The 17,500-nt window shown below is 36.4% G+C and overlaps 1 protein-coding gene across 2 annotated transcripts in view; it reads left to right on the top strand.

Annotated features, from left to right (window-relative positions):
* LOC137643958 (neuronal calcium sensor 2) overlaps positions 1-17,500 on the top strand; it is a 736,704-nt gene that overhangs the window by 262,968 nt on the left and 456,236 nt on the right. The window lies entirely within an intron of this gene.

Here is a 17,500-nt window from a genome sequence, read left to right as displayed (position 1 = left end):
ACCGTGCTAGGTGGTATATATACTGTGCTAGACGGTATATATACCGTGCTAGGCGGTATATATACTGTGCTAGGCGGTATATGAAACCGTGCTAGGCGGTATATGAAATGGTGCTAGGCATTATATATACCATGCTAGGCATTATATATACTGTACTAAGCGGTATGTATACCATGCTAGGGAGTATATGATACCGTGATAGGCGGTATATATACTGTTCTAGGCTGTACATGATACTGTGCCAGGCATTATATGATTCCGTGCTAGGCGGTATATTTACTGTGCTATACGGTATATTTACCATGCTAGGAATAACTACTAAGATGATTTTGGCTGGAAATGAAGTAACTCCGAGAATACTTACAAGATCATTTTGTAGAATGTGGCGTGGAGGCAAAACTTGGTGAATGGGAGCTAGGAGTGTTGGTGAAAAGGGCAAAAAAAAGGCCTGACTGATTGCATTTGTTACAGAGGCATCACACTTCAGTTGCTATGAAAGTGTATAGTATGCTCATTCTAAGAGATTAGAGAGAAAGATGGATGAAAAGCTGAGAGATGAACAAGCAGGATTTAGAAAAGGTAGAAGCTGCACTTACTAAATTTTAATTTTAAGACATGTGATACAGCAATATGTAGAATATAGAAATCCACTTCTGATGGCACATGTGGATTATGAAAAAGCCTTTGATAGTGTTCACCGGCCAATTTTGTGGAGATTCCTGCGTTGTTATGGAGTTCCTCTTATTTATGTAAATTTGATTTAAGTTTGTTCATGACCATAGGAAGTGCAAAGTTAATGTTAAGGGAGTCCTATTAAATGAATTTCCAGTGAACAGTAGAGTACTCCAAGGGAATATGTTGTCACCTATGTTGTTTATCCTCCTCATGGAATTTGTAATGCATAGAACAGTTGGGATGGTGGAGAAATTAGCTGACCTAGACTATGCTGATGATGCTGTCCATTTTAGCAGAACTCCACAGGACTTGCAAAGCTTGCTTACCAGAATGAAATGAATATCACATGAGGTTGGGCTTATAGTAGACGAAAGACAGACATGATGAGAACGGAATATGCAATGAATGATGAAATACTCTTGGGAGGAGAAAGGATTAATGAGGTGGAATCGTTTAAATATTTGGGAACTATAGTATCAAATACAGGATCTTCACAATTGGAGTTTAATGAAATATTGAAAAAGTCAAATTGGACAACGGCTAGGTTAATTGAAATTTGGAAATCAAATCGCCTGATATTATATATAAAAATCAGGCTATATATCGGTTTAGTGAGAACTTGTCACTGTATGGATATTAAATTTGGAAATCAAATCGCCTGATATTATATATAAAAATCAGGCTATATATCGGTTTAGTGAGAACTTGTCACTGTATGGATATTAGTCGTGGTATGACAATGAAACTATCCAACAGATTTTCTAGATTAAATGGTAGGACAGGGTGTTAAATGGCAGGACCGGATTAGAAACGAAACTATAAAGCCCCTATTACATGTATCCGGTTTCCTATGGCCAACCTGGCCTACGGCGGCGTAGGAAAATTCTGGCTTACAGCTAGAGCTATTACACGTATTTGAACGGCCGGAGGCAAGTGGGTCAGTGTGGCACTGTTTGTGGTGGAGGAGTGACATGTCTTATCTCGACGACATTCTCGTTCCTATTGGTCTAGCGTGCTACTTGAAGGTGAAAACAAGGAATAGGAAGATTTGGTTCTAACAATGGCTGCATAAACGACAAAAATACTCTCATGTTAACTTAATGAAGGAACTTCCTCTAGAAAAAGATGACTGGTTTAACTACATGCGAATGGATCACAACACATATTTGGAACTCTCAAGTCAGGTATCACCTTTAATAGAAAAAAAGGACACTTGCATGAGAGAAGCAATAGTCAACATGAGCGTCCTTCAGCCCAGATTATCAGAAATTTCTGGATATCTTCTGAAATATGCAACTATTGTCAGAATCTAAGAAATGAAGGCAGAATCTTCTGAAATTTGTAATGATTTGTCAGTTATTTCCCAAAATTTTATAAATATATACAGAAATCTGGGAAAAAAATATAAATCATAAACTTCTAAACATTTCTACGGAAATGGAATGAAAAGAGAGAGAGAGAGAGAGAGAGAGAGAGAGAGAGAGAGAGAGAGAGAGAGAGAGAGAGAGAGAGAGAGATATTGCCTGTTCCAAATCCCAACACGTTTTAGACGTCACATGGTCATGGGACACAGAGAGAGATTATGTTCTAAACCATTTCAAGCATGTAGGCAACACGTATGTTTTCCATATAGATTTCAGTGGCACAATATCGATCCGACTGTTCGAAAGGTACCCATATTGACAGTCACTTTCGCCATGTTCACTCTGATTTGAACTTCAGTGTTCTAAGTTTGTTGTCTTGTCGCCTGATTAACTATCTTACGGTAAGATTCTGTCATGCTGCTGTAATTTCATACATAACTACGCTTGATTAAATCTGTTATTCACCATATAGAAGAAATATTGAATTATTGGTTGAAATCAGTCCAAAGAAACAACTGTGTGTGTAGGCCTAGGCATAGCCCATTTTTTTGTTTTAGTGAATACCACGGTTTCATGAGATATATATATATATATATATATATATATATATATATATATATATATATATATATATATATATATATATTATTAAGCCAATATTATTGAAGTTACGTTTATTTTTTGTATTCAGTCAAATAAATTACAATTCATTTAATATGTCAAAGGATATTGCCAATAATTTACATATTTTAGTTTGTATTATGTTATTAATATCGTATTTTTTTTCTATTCATGAAAATTCTAATTTGATGCATAGGCCTAAGTATTATTGAATTTTCCTTTAAATTCATATAAGAAAAGAAATAAATAGTTAATCACTCTTAATGTACAATTGATTTTTTTCTTATTTCCTTTGGTATAATCAATTCATGATAAATAGAATTGTCAGAAATTTTTGGTAATATCCAGAAATTTTATTGCAAATTCCTCAGAAATTATTCAGTGACTATCTGACAACACTGCTTCAGCCACGCAGACTGATGTCATACCACATACCATATGGTGAGCAATTACACGCTACGTCCTCAGTCCTGACGTACTAAGACCGTACGGCCAACTTTAGTACTGGCGAAAGTTCATCCGGCCGGCCGTGGATGAGCTTTCATACGGCCGATTTGCTATCACACACTCCGGTTTGAACATATGCTAGCGTCGCGACCGATGGCGCCGTAGGAAACCAGATAACGGATTTTGAGCGAAGCGAAAAATCTATTTTTGGGTGAGATAGCCATGGCGTCCTGATGGAAGGATCCTTTTTGGTAGCTTCCTTGGGTAATCACTACTAGGATTTTCCCAGAGAATTAAACCACAGGTTATCACAGAATTCTAACTTCTGGAGCGAGTATCCTAAAGGTTTCCCCTTAAGACATCGTGTAACAACAGGGGACACGCATGTATAGACGTGCCACATAGCTATCTGCACCCCATATAGAGTTAACGCTTCAATATGGCGGACAGGGAGTGGCTGGGAGCTGAGCCGCAGCCGATCTAGATGTGGCGATATCGGTACTCGCGATGTAAACAGACGGACGCCATTGCTTTTGATGACGTCACGTCCGTCCTCATTCCGAAAGTCTGGAGCTCGCTCATCACCATGATACAGCGGCGCAGGGCGGGACCTGATAACAGACAGGGTGGGTCCATCAGGACGCCATGGCTATCTCACCCAAAAAAGTGTAATAGGGGCTTAAGAGAGATTACTCGAGTGCCATATGCGGATGAGATCATGGTGAGGGGTATATGGAAATGGTTTGGGCATGCTCTTCGCGCTCCCCTAGAGAGATTACTTCACCAAACTTTTCACATGGCTCTGCAAGGCACTTGAAGAGTTGGAAGACCCAGGCATACATGTCTGAGGACTCTGAAGCGTGAAGTAGGAGATTATGAATGGAGAAATATTAATTTTAAAAGCTCAATATAGAGACTACTGGAGAAATGTAACCTAGGCCCTATGTGTTAATAGGTGAAGGCGACGATGATGAAGAATATATATATATATATATATATATATATATATATATATATATATATATATATATATATATATATATATATATATATATATATATATATATATGTGTGTGTGTGTGTGTGTGTGCGCGCGTGTATTTATACATACGCATATACTGTACGCACTTGTGCCATTGTAGGAATATTTACTAAAAGAAATTATGAATCATTGTCTCCGGTAAGAGCAGGCGCAGATATCCCCTAATGCTATCAAATTTTTGAAAGGCTCTGAGTCCACAATTCTGCAATTTGGAGCTCTGAATAATTAGTGACCGATTAATTTTTCGTAGCATAATGCGTTTCATATTTTAATAGATTTCCTAATGTTTACAGAAACAAATGGTACCTGATTGTTATTTAGTAATAAAGTATTAAGTCTTACATCGCCATTAAGAGTTTTGCAAGGATATTTTCCATATATTGGTCATGTAAAACAAAACGCTTCATTAAATACGGCAGACTCTTACACACAACTGTGCTTGACCTCAAAACTCTTCAAACAAGTTTCTCATGGAAAGTGTGGTCTATATATATGTATATGTACACAACTTTTATATATATATATATATATATATATATATATATATATATATATATATATATATATATATATATATATATATATATATATATGTATGTATGTACAGTATGTATGTGTTTGTATATAAATGTATATGGGGGAGAGAGAGAGAGAGAGAGAGAGAGGAGAGAGAGAGAGAGAGAGAGAGAGAGAGAGAGAGAGAGAGAGATGTTACTGTTGGAGAATCGAGAATGTGATGTGTTGGAAGGCGTGAACGGCGGACATCAGTCTCAGTGGCGCCCTTTGGGTATTAACGAAGAGGTTGCAGCGAGACTTGGGGATTTGGGCAATTTTTGGAAGAGGGCCACGGGTGTTACCAGTTGTCTCTCTTGTCAGAAGTTTTCCCTTGGTAATTTATTCATTTTTTTTTCTTTGTAATTTCTGTTATATTGCATTGATATGCATTTATAATATATACATTATTATGTTCACGCAAATATGAATTTTAATTCAAGGTTTCTGCACATGGATCAAATATTAAGTATTGAAAGCGAGCTTTATAAGGACAACACACGTGCTGCCTTTTGAGTGACACAGGACAGGAATGTCAGTAGACTGATACGGCAGTTTATGGGATGTAAACGAAAGGATAAAAGCCCATATACCACATGGGCCTCAGTTCAGCTTTTCCTTTAGTGTATTGGCTTGGAATTAGTTGAAGATTTTATAGGGCTGATCACATGCACATCAGCTGAAAGAAAGTTAGTGTGTTTATGTATGAGAGAGAGAGAGAGAGAGAGAGAGAGAGAGAGAGAGAGAGAGAGAGAGAGAGAGAGAGCGAGAGAGAGGAGAGAGAGAGAGAGAGAGAGAGAGGAGAGAGAGAGAGAGAGATTCTTATAAATTTAGTTCGCTTCTAGAGTAAAAAATGCTCGGAAGCGATTCATGATTGACATTTTGGATGAAGTGGAGCGGCAAAGATGACCGTTGGTCTGACAGTTAGAAAGTTAATTAAATTCTCTCTCTCTCTCTCTCTCTCTCTCTCTCTCTCTCTCTCTCTCTCTCTCTCTCTCTCTCTCTCTCTCTCTCCTCCAGTAGCTTATATGGAACACTTTAAAGCACACCTTCTTTGAGAATGATTGGGGTGAGTAAAGGTGATTTAATTACTCTTTGTTTCAGCTCCTATTTTTTTATGTTTTATAATTATTTATTGACGTGAGGATTTTCATTTGGGCGCATGTTTGACTATGTAGATGAATATTTATACAGATATACATTTCTAATAGCAACATACATATACTATGTATACATATACAGTATATATTACTGTACACACGCATATATATATATATATATATATATATATATATATATATATATATATATATATATATATATATATATAAAGTGTGCGTGTGTGTGTCTGTGTGTGTTTGTGTATGCGCTTGTGTGATATTCTTTAGTAGCTAATGGCCACCCATATGTAAATATAAACATTATTAATTATATTGTTAAGTCGGGTCTTCAAAGTGTGATTACCTTTGCCAGAAGGTTATGTTTTGATAGACGTGTATTTATTTGTTCGTATGTCTGTGTTTGTTTGTGATTCGCATAGCTCAAAAGCTGTTCGACCGAATCTCATGTAATTTGGTGGGATGATTGGCCATGATCCAAGGACAATTTAATTAGATTTTGGTAGTTATTTGGTGAAAAGTCAAGGCCAATTCACGAATAAGTTAAAAACGTTTTTTTTTTTTTTTGCCAGATAGTAGCCAATGGTTATCGGATTTGCATGAAATTAGTGCCAAAGTATGCGTAATTTAGTTGCCTATCTTGTGATATGCAACATTATATAGGCGAAGGTATACTCTACCGAGTAGTCTAATCGTTCTAGTTCAGAAGGTTTTCCTTTTTATTATATATTTTGATCCTGAATGGATCCTATACTTCCATCTCCTATATTCCTATAACTTCAAATCTTGCAAGCTTATTTCATTTCTTCTCCATTAAACATCTGGATGCTGTTATTTGTTAAACTGCCCTTCAAACTCACATCTTAGGCCTTAAGATGCTTCAATATTTGATTCCCAACTTTTGAAAGGACTTGGACTAACGTGAATTTATCTTTAAAACTCATATTTTTTCTTTACAGCTTCAGACCTCAATGTTCTCTAGCTTTAGAAACTCTTGTATTTTTTTTTCTCAAACGTATGGATTAAAAGTGATGTCCTTTAGAATATTAACACTTTTTTGAAATTTCATATATAAGATTTAAGAGGCCTTTACACTTTAAACTTTCATGACCTTGTCTTGGTAGGCTTCACATTAAACGAAATTAGGATATGAACTTGTTACAAAAAAATACTAAAGAGCCTGACATTGATTAAGTTTTTGGGGATCTGGATATGGTGGTGTTGATTGGATTACACGAATTTGAAAGAGATTTCCGGTCTCCCAACGCTCTTGTTCTCTGTGTTTAATAATCAATGAAAGTCCCTATTCATTTTCTTTAATAAATTTTCTAACTTCCTCAAGCTCTTAAATTTATTTGAAGTTCTGTTTTCGAGATTTCTCAAACGACAAACTTCATGATTTCCCCTCTCGACCTCTGATCTGTTTCCAATCTTATTATTATTATTGTTATTATTATTATTATTATTATTATTATTATTATTATTATTATTATTATTATTATTATTATTATTATTATTATTATTACTAGCCAAGCTACAACCGTAGTTGTAAAAGCAGGATACTATAAGCCCAAGAGCTCCAACTCGAAAAAATAACCCAGGTCTTCCATATTTAAACTATGAAGAGACTTATGTCAGTCTGTTCAACATTAAAGAATTTGCTGCAAGTTTGAACTTTTGAAGTTCTATCGATTCACTACCTAATTAGGGAGATCATTCCACCTCTTGATCATAGCTGGAATAAAACTTCCAGAATACTGTATAGTGTTGACCCTCATGATAGAAAAGGCCTGACTATTAGAATTGATTGCATACTTAGTATTGCGAACAGGTTGGTACTGTCCGGGAAGATGTGAATGTAAAGGATGGTCAGAATTATGAAAAAATGTTATGCAACATGCATAACAAACTAATTGAACGACGGTGCCATAGCTTAATATCTAGTTCAGGAATAAGAAATCTAATAAACCGCAAGTTCCTGTCCAACAAATTAAGATGAGAATCAGCAGCTGAGGACCAGACAGGAGAACAATACTCGAAACCAGGTAGAATGAAAGAAGGCTTCTTCAAAATAGACTGATCACCGAATCTTAAAAGACTCAAAAGTTAATTTTTTGTGCAATTGAAGAATAGACAGACCTAACGTGTTTTCAAGAGTAGATTTGATGTTGAGAATCACACCTAACATTTTAAAAGTCATACAGAGTTAAATAAATATCATCAGTGATGAGATCTGGATGTTGAGGAGCAAGTGTCCTCGATCTACTTACAATCCTACTTGTGTTTTCTTAGTATTCAACTTCATGCCCCATAATTTGCACCATGCACTAGTTTTGGCTAGATCTCTATTAAGCGATTCGGCATCCCCGGATCTACATTCAGGTGATGGAACTGATGAAAAGAGAGTAGCATCAACTGCATATCCAACAAGCAACAAGCTTGTTTTTTAGGCCAAACTACATGTGTGTATATAGTATGAAATTTAATGGGCCAAGAACACTACCCTGAGGAACACCAAATATCCCATTCCTATACTCACTATGGTGCCCATCAGCAACAACTCATTGCGAGCTATTACTTAGAAATTCACTATGGTGCTAAGAAAAGACCCACCCACTCCCAACTGTTTAAGTTTAAAAACAAGGGCCTCAAGATTAACAGGTCAAAGGCCAATCATACGAACTTCCTGACCACAATCGAGAGATTTCTATATAGCATTGGAGATTGTAAGAAGGACATCACATGCGCCAAGGCCTTTACAAAAGACAAATTGCAAACTAGGGAAGAGATGATTGCGTTCCACAAACCTATTGAGACGTTTTGCCAAAAGACGTTCAAAAACTTGATATTGAAATTGGGCTGTAATACTTGTATCTTTCAAGTAACAATAGTTTGCCTTTGAGACATATGTTGAAATTCACGGACTGCCTTGTAAAACGAAAGTAAAGTACTCGGATGTCGATATGAACAGTTGTTTATTTTCGAACGCATTGGCTAGAATTATGTAACAGTAGTTGACATTTTCAAGTAGCCAAAGGGATTTTTAGTAGGAGCTAGCAGCAGCTGTAAAATGCCGGTAGCAATTTGGTAGATAACGTTGTATAGTAAGAGCTGACAGTGTCAAGTAGTAAATGACAATTTGTTTACTGTGAAATTTTATAGTAGTAGCTGACAGGATCTGGTAACAATTGGCATATTCTGGTTCCAGTTATATGCCTTGCTTCTTAGATTAGGGTTTATGGATATCGAGTAAATATCCTCTGGGAACTACTTTGAGAGGATCAGATTACGCCTGGTCTTCTAGTTTTTTTCACTCACGAAATATAAAAATATTAATAGATTATAAAATAGATTATCAGCATCAGCCTACTCCTCTCTCTCAGTTGAGGGCAAAATAATTCGTGTTAACTTTTATCTGTATGTTGAATTGGGTACTTTTTATGAAAAAAAAAGTTGACTTTTGATGTACCATGCTAATATTTTCATATTTCAAAGTTTTTATTGCATCTCTATGATTATTTTATACTTAGAACACATTGAAATCATATATATATATATATATATATATATATATATATATATATATATATGTATGTATATATATACTGTATATATATGTATATATATGTATATATATCTATATATATATATATATATATATATGTATATGTATATATATATGTATATATATACATATATGTTTATATATAAATATATATATATATATATATATATATATATATATATATATATATATATATATATATATATATATATATATATACTATTTCACAAAAAGGGAGACCCATAAGACCTGAAAAAATTACCGCCGTAATATATAGAATATTTTCAAAGATCATATTGGGCCGAATAGAAAGACAGCTAGACTTTAATTAACCAAAGAGACCAGGCAGGATGATAAAACTGGTATTCAACCATTAACCATATCCTTATAATTAATTAGCTAATGGAATAATCATTAGATTATGACAAACCACTATTTTTGGCATTTATAACTATGAGAAATCTTTTGATTTTGTCAAAACCTCAGTCGTAATGAAAACCTTTCAATTTATGAGTATTTAGATTGGGAATATGTCAGAATTAAGATTAATGGGATAACCTTAACAACTTAAGATTTACAGATGACATAGCTGTGTATAGTGAATCATGGGAGGAATTACAAGAGACGATAGAAGATTTGAATAGAGGAAGCAGAAATATAGGACTGAAATAAATATGAGTAAAACTAAGGTAATGCTCAATGAAAGTGCAGATAGACAGCATTTAAGAGTTATGGATGCACCTCTAGGAATTGTTAATGAATATACGTACTCAGGACAGACAGTAATTGTTCCCATAGAACACGAGCCTGAAATTAAAAGAAGGATAAGAATGGGATGGAGAGCTTTTGGTAAACAAATTGAGATTATGAAAAGTGCAATACCACTTTCTCTAAAACGAAGAGTGTTCAATCAGATGGTTGCACCAGTACTAACTAATGCATCAGAAACATGAATCCTTATTAAAGCCTTAGAGCATAATCTAGTTATAACTCAAAGCACTATGGAAAGAATTATATTGGTAATAACACTAAGAGACAGAAAAAGAGCAACATGGTTACGAGAGCACACTAAAGTAGAAGATATTTTAATAATATGTAAGAAAAAGAAATGGACATGGGCAGGACATGTTATGATAATGACAGATAACATATGGACATTAAGAATAGCACAATGGCTCCCCAGAGATAGCAGGGGAAGGAAGAGAAGACGGCGGATTGATGAACTAAGAAAGTTTGCGTGTGTGGACTGACATAGAAAGACCATAAATAGACGCGAATGGAAGGACATGTCTGAGGCCTTTCTTCTGCTACGAACCAGTATTATTATTATTATTATTATTACTTACTAAGCTACAACCCTAGTTGGAAAAGCAGTATGCTATAAGCCCAGGGGCTCCAACAGGGAAAATAGCTCAGTGCGGAAAGGAAAAAAGGAAAATAAAATATTCTAAGAAGAGTAACAACAATAAATATCTCCTATATAAACTATAAAAACTTTAACAAAACAAGAGGAAGAGAAATAAGATAGGAGAGTGTGCTCGAGTGTACCCTCAAGCAAGAGAACTCTAACCCAAGACAGTGAAAGGCCATGGTACAGAGGCTATGGCACTACCCAAGACTAGAGAACAGTGGTTTGATTTTGGAGTGTCCTTCTCCTAGAAGAGCTGCTTACCATAGCTAAAGAGTCTCTTCTACCCTTACCAAGAGGAAAGTGGCACTGAACAATTACAGTGCAATAACCCCTTGGGTGATGAAGAATTGTTTGGTAATCTGTGTTGTCAGGTGTATGAGGATAGAGGAGAATATGTAAAGAATATGCCAGACTATTCAGTGTGTATGTAGGCAAAGGGAAAATGAACCGTAACCAGAGAGGAGGATCCAATGTAGTACTGTCTGGCCAGTCAAAAGACCCCATAACTCTCTAGCGGTAGTATCTCAACGGGTGGCTGGTGCCCTGGCCAACCTACTACCATGAACGGATGATGATTTTGATACATGTATATGTATATATATATATATATATATATATATATATATATATATATATGTATATATAATTGAACCTATACTTCTACATAAACCTTGAACTCATTGCTCCTGAGTGAGGTAAAGAATATTTCAATGGCACACGATATTTTGAGTTGATCTCCACTTAAGAGTATATATCAATTTCCTTTTTAATCTTGATTTTTTTCCAATAAATTTAGTTGTTCTATATATTTGTATGTGCATACACTACAACATACTGAGTTATGGTACAGCTAGAACATCCCAGTGATCTGTATCAGTTACGTCCTTTTTTAATCTTTTCTGCTCTCTAAGATGTGAAACTCTCCAGGGGAACTTAATATGTAATTTATGCTTAGTTTGCGGAAGTGGTCCTTGATTGCAATGTGATCAAGAGCAACGTTGGAAAGCCATTTGTTCTTCGTTATTATTTTTACGTTAAAAAAAAGTCAGTGAAGTAATCAATCTGTTGGAGATAACAATTTTATTCATGAGAGTTTGCCTACTTTCTTCCCATTCGCTGTTTTTCAAGATGTTCTCCTGTAAGACATGTTCTAAAGGTTTGCCCAATGATTACACAGAAGTTAACTCTCCACTCTTAGAGGTATCCTGTCAAGGTGTTGAGTATTCAACTGATTGACTGCTTTCAACATGACCTAAAATAAGCGTTTCTGCCATATTTGTTCCAACACTACCATGATCCTTGATGCTCTCTCTCTCTCTCTCTCTCTCTCTCTCTCTCTCTCTCTCTCTCTCTCTCTCTATATATATATATAGATACACACACACACACACACACACACACATATATATATATATATATATATATATATATATATATATATATATATATATATGTGTGTGTGTGTGTGTGTATGTGTGTGTGTATATACACACACTCCCAGACTACTTTGACTCCCAGGCTATTTACTCGACTCCCAGACTACTTACAAGATTGTTATGGAGAATGTGGCATGAAGAGGCAAAACTTGATGAACGGGAGTTGGGAGTGTTGGTGAAAAGGGAGTGTTGGTGAAAATATAAAAAAAAAGAGAGAGAGAGAGAGAGAGAGAGAGAGACCTGACTGATTGCAATAAATACAGAGGCATAACAATTACGTCAGTTGTGATGAATATATATACAGTGCTTATTTTAAAGAGACTGGAGAGAAAGATTGATGAAAAGCTGAGAGATGAAAACCTAAGATTTTGTAAAGTTAGAAGTTGCACTGACCAAATTTTCATTTTGAGACATGTTGTACTGCAATGTATAGAATATAGAAATCCCCCTTTGGACTATGAAAAAGCCCTTGATAGTGTGCACCGGCCAATTTTTTGGAGAGTCCTGCGTTATTATGGAATTCCTCTTAAATATGTAAATTTGATTAAGTCTGTTCATGAACATAGCAAGTACAAAGTTAATGTTAATGGAATGTTATGAAATGAATGTCAAGTGACTAGCGGAGTACTCCAAGGGAATGTGTCGTCACCCATGTTGTTTATCCTCCTTGTGGATTTTGTAATGCGTAGAACAGTCTGAGATGGTGTTGAAGGATTGGACTGGATTGATGATAGGAATTCAACAGACCTAGAGTATGCTGATGATGCTGTCCTTCTTAGCAGAGCACTGCAATATTCAAGTATGCACTTGATGAAAATAGATAACCAGATCACAATACAAAAATCTAACACCTTCCTACAGGGAATTTTTATAAGTACTCACTATGATTAGAAAAACTTGTCATGCCAAAACTTCGTTGTTTCACTGAACACTTTTAAAATAATACACTGAGCTGCGTGTGCTAGTGAGAGAGATGGGAAGATGGCTGTCTTAAGGCTGGAATTCTCTATCTATCTATCCATGCAACCCTGGGGTCACCTTTATAAGAGACTTAGTTCTGGAAGCGTGTGGGGCTGGGCATGGCGTCAGTTACCAAGTATTGCTCTCTCAACCGTATCCATGCATCACGAGACGAACTCTATCAGTCAGCTAGCTCCGCCCACCCTTTGTCCCCGAAAAATAAAAAAATAGTTCACATCCTATCACTAGGTTTTTCGCAAATTTTCCAAAGCACATGGCATATTGCGTATTCTCTCACTAACATGACGCAGTACCTCCTAAAAATATAAAAGAACATTACATAAGCCCTTGTTCCTATCTTGTATGATCTCATAACACATTCATGCAGTTTACTTAAGACTTCAAAACAAACATACCTGAAATATAAAGTTAATTCTTAAAAATAACGTAAATTTACATATACTGACTTAAATAAAGAATACAATGAAATTAACGACTATAGTCTTACGTAATTTACATAATAAACTTTCGTGTACACGAGAGGAACTTATCTTAAGAGATACCTATTCACCTCTTCAATGCACAAATGAAATATATAAATAAATCATGAATAAACTATTGTAATTACTCTACTTGCAAACATCATGAGCACCTAGTTAACCTTTTTCATCTTATTTTTCATCTTATTCACCAAAGTTAAACGATTAAAATCATACACTGTAATCTCTTCATTTTGTGGTGGATTCACATAGATTAAAAACTTATTTATCACTGCGTTCAGTGCCAGCAGTTCCGTTTCAACTGTCGAGTTAACTTGTTGCTTCTTCTTCAGCTTTTGACGTCATAAAACAGAGTGAAGAATTCCTTCCTTTTCTTCTTGCAATAAGACAGCTCCAATCCCGTTATCTGACGCATCCATTTTGATAAGGAATTTCTTGTTGAAATCTGGTGCTTGAAGTATCGGATTCATAGTTAATATGACCTTCCTCAGATTTTTCCTTTTTCCTTGTATCTCAATAACTTAGGTCTGGTCACTGCTCTTCTCCAAAATCCGGGATCATTTTGGGAACTCGTATGCGAGAGGGAATCTTCTCACCTGTGTGTAGACCAACACCTACCGTCCTACCGTAAACTATCTGTTTGTAGTCTTCATACCAAACCTTTTCTTCGTTCATCCTTTACTCGTCTTCATGGCTTCTAGGGAAAATTTCCTCAAGTCGCTGATTCTTTTCCTCAAATTCTTAGACATATTCTACTTCTGTTTCCCCTCAGTCCTTCCATTTTTGTGCTAACATTTTAATCGGTCCTCGTACTTCTCGTCCAAATACCATTTCGTTCAGGCTACATCCCATCCTTTCTTGAAAAGCATTACGTACCTCGAATAACATCAACGGTAGTCCGATATCCCATTCGTTCCCCGTTTCATTGCAGAACTTCGTAAACATACTTTTCAAAATTTGATGAAAACTCTCTAATGCAACTGCTTTATCTTCTCCAGATGATAAAGCAGTTGATAGTTGTTGTTTCACATCCAACAGTTTCATTACGTCCTGAAATAATTTTGATGTGAAATTCGTTCCTCGGTCAATTTTAACGATTTCTTGTATACTAAACCTAGTAAAATGGTTTAGTAACTTCTCAGCAATTATTGTGGCACTGATGTTCCTGACGTGTATGGCTTCTGGGCATCTCTTCACTGGACACATCAAGATTAGCATAGATTTATATTCGTGACCTTTTTTTGTCCTTGATAAAGATCCCACAATGTCGATCATTACCTTGCTGAAGGGTTCTCCTCGCACTTCTATCGGTTGTAAGGGTGCTTTTTTAATGTACTCATTCGGCTTTGCAGCCATTTGACATATGCGACATGCACGGCAAAACTTGCTCTCGTCCTTATGCATACCAGGCCAGAAAAAGTCTTTTATAATCTTCTCCGTGGTTTTCCTTTTTCCCATATGTCCTGTCTCATGTGCTACCGCAATCATTTGTCTTCTGAACAGTGTGGGAATTAATATTTGTCGATATATCCCCCATTCAGCATTTCCAAGGATATCGGTGGGCCTATGCCTCCTCATAAGCAACCCATCCTTAAGATAATAACAGATCAGAGACTGCTGTGTCTCCGTCTTGTCCACCACACGGTACAATAACTCTGTTAACGACACATCCTTCCGTTGTAATCCTATCAGCCTTTTACTACTCACATATCTTACTTTTAACTCTGAGTTTTCTATTTCTTCCAGGTCCATTTCTTCTTTGTCATCTTGTCCGCTCATCTGTCGTTCTTCTTCGCTATGGCCTACTCTTGACTTCTCTTCTTGCGTACCATCAAGGGAATCCTCTTTTGAAAACAAATCCTCCAAGTTCAATGCTTCTTCAATTGCTTTTTCTTCTTCTGCAGCCACTTTCTTCTTCATACTCGTAGTTGTAACATAACTAGGAAACTGATATGGGTAGTTCTTCTCGAGTTCAGTCTTAGGACTATACTTCAAAGGTTTCTCTATACAATGGGACAAGGCACGAACGATGCTCTACCAACCTCATTACCCAGCAGGACGTCTACTTCTTTAACAGCCAATGAATCCTTAACTGCAAAGTCAAAATTACCTGTCACTAATTTGCATGACAGTTTCAAACAGCAATGCTTCTTTGTCTTCGCATCCTGTTAAGTCAAATTATCTTTAATCACTTGGGCGACTGCTTTCGGTTGGTTTGACCAACATTCTTTACTGATATGGCTTCTCTTGCTACACTTAAAACAGTCAACATAAACTTTTTGCATGTCTTTCACGATACTTGAAGGAGGAGGATTCGACGATTGTTGCTGTGGTACTATCGCATTCTGCATAGGGACAGTACCAGTGCTACTTCCGCTGTAACTTTTGAACTTGTACACATAGTTATTACTGAACTGGTTTCCATGGTTCAGTGAATACTTGACACTTGGTCGGAACAATGGAGGAAACTTCATGCCAGAGGAGGGTTTACGACTGATGATATTATAATCTTCACTCAGCGAAGCGGCTTTATCAAGTTTCTTCACCTCTCTCTCTCTCACGTACGTTCGAATATGTTCAGGAATTCCTCGTAGATACTGCTGTAGTATTATCAGTTCTTCTAAATCAGCCATCTCTTTTACGTTAGCAGCCTCTGTCGATCTCTTAAAACATCGTTGTACGTTATAATCGTAATCCAGGAAAGTCATTTTCTCATCTTTTCTCAAACTTCAGAACCTTTTATTATAATATTCAGGGGTCATATGATACACTGGCAGCATGTTCCTCTTTGCTTATCTATGCTCCATCCTCTGGTCCTGAGATATGGATGAGTAAGCACTGCGGCCTTTCCCAAAGAGCACACACTGCAATAACATAGGCCATTTATCTTTTATCCATTTCATCGTCGATGGGACTATTTCAAAATGATCGAAGAACTCATTTGGGGCCTCTTCTTTGAACTTTGGAATGAAACTCTGGTCGTCCGAGACATTAAACACGTGTTCATGCCTACCAGGAGTTGTCTCTGTCTCCGATGTCAACTGTGGGCGGGTGTTTGATAGCTCCAACTCCCGTGCATGTCGTGCAATATCTCTCTCTTCTTCATCTCGCCTTGCTTCCATTTTCTTCTCTCTTTCTTCCTGTCTTGCTTCCATTTTTTTCGCACGTCGTTTTTCTTCTCTCTCTTCTTCTCGTCTTACTTCCATTTCTTCCCGTATTCTCTCTCTTTCTTCTCGTTCTGCCATCCTCTAAATTCTCCTCCGCTGCAATTCGTCATATCTCAGCCTCAACATCCCTATCTGCTTTCATGCCTTCAGTTTGTGGGTCAACTGGTCCTTGCTTCACTAAAAATTCTTCCTCAGCTTCCTCCAACAGTTCACGACCTGCCACAATATTCTCTTCCAACAACTTTCCCGAGTTTATCTACGCTTCTAAGGCTAGATACTTGATTTGGGCTTTTATCATCCCACCCATTGCATGGCCACCACATGCCATTAAGATAGAGAGCCACTGGGCTTTAGTTAAAGCTTCTGAACATTTGGGTTATTCAAAAACTCTTGGATACTAAACACTGCCATCTTGTTCTTTAACAGATAATTTTATACCTTCCAAAAAATATATCCTAACAATACACAAAATCCTATCCTCAATATACAGTTCAAAACCTTTAATCGAAATATTACCCTGTTATCGCCAATATTTAAAACAGACTCGCTCGATTCCAAGCGTCTGGGCACCAAAAAATATATGATGATGGCTCCCGGGTCTGGGCACCAAATATATATTATACTTTGATGGCTCGTGTCTGG

Source organism: Palaemon carinicauda, chromosome 7, assembly GCF_036898095.1.
Source record: "Palaemon carinicauda isolate YSFRI2023 chromosome 7, ASM3689809v2, whole genome shotgun sequence".
NCBI classification, from domain to species: Eukaryota; Metazoa; Arthropoda; class Malacostraca; order Decapoda; family Palaemonidae; genus Palaemon; species Palaemon carinicauda.
This window is presented reverse-complemented; position numbering and strand designations above follow the sequence as displayed.